Genomic DNA, 1116 nt, shown 5'->3' with positions numbered 1-1116 from the left:
CTTTTATAAAGAATATCTCTTTGGATTTGAGACTTTAGTCTTTGCAACTTTACAGATCTTCTTTATGCACCAAGAGCTTGTAACACTCCAAAGAGAAAGGAAAAATTGAAATCGCATCATATGACCCCTTTAATTAGGTAACAAAAAGCAGTTGCAAACTTTAAAATGTTCTGCACCAATAAAATGAGCAAACACTTATTATTACTTATTTATTACCAAATCACATGTAATAACAATTAATTGAACAAAGACTGGAAAGTTTAACTTAATATCTTGCGATTTCGGGGCACATGTGTTCCTGATCATGATGAATGATTGGATACGCTTAGTCTTAAATACTGCGTCGATGCTGTTTTAGAGATACTGTGGACTCAGTGTGCCTTAAGGGCATCTGAGTTTTACCATCAGACTTGGGACAGTCCTACACATTTACTTCCTGTGTGGCGTGCATGTGCTCACAAGTGGCCAAGGCCACAAGTGTGGGTATTGGGACAGACCCTAATTTTCCATGGATTCCCTATGGAATTTCCTGTGGGCTTTTAGCATTTTGAATTTATGAGTGAAATAAAATCAGTGGCTAACATTACTTAAAGATACTTCCTTATTGTGTTCTACCATATAAATTATGTTTTATTTCTTAAACGTGAATTTTGAAGCCACTGTGTTGTGTTTCTACAAAAAATAAGTCACTACTAAAACTTGTCTCTGATTTGTCAAGCATGCAAACTCATTCCTTGTAGCTGTAGTCCTTAAGTAGCAACTTTTTAACAAGTTGTTTAACTGATTTGAAAATTTATGTTTGATGTGTAACGGTAATTTATGGTGTAGAAGAAAACATGAAAGTCTCTTAAAGTAATGTGAAACTTTTTTTATTCATATACCACTACACTCTCTTGGTTTTTAGGACAGCAGCTGTATTGATGAAACACTTAAAGGTTGAAGATGTGGTCACATTAGCAAAACCTTTAGCAAAAAATTTGCGGGCAAAGTTGGCCCATTGTCAATAGTGTGGAGAAGCATCTCTTACTCACTTAAAAATCAAGTAGCTTTATAATGGTATTATATGGCTGATAGACATCACGATGTTGAGCTGGCATCGTGACAACCCCCCCCCCC

This window comes from Sinocyclocheilus anshuiensis, unplaced genomic scaffold, assembly GCF_001515605.1.
Source record: "Sinocyclocheilus anshuiensis isolate Anshui unplaced genomic scaffold, SAMN03320099.WGS_v1.1 scaffold1144, whole genome shotgun sequence".
Lineage (NCBI taxonomy): Eukaryota > Metazoa > Chordata > Actinopteri > Cypriniformes > Cyprinidae > Sinocyclocheilus > Sinocyclocheilus anshuiensis.
Note: the sequence above shows the minus strand (reverse complement) of the source record.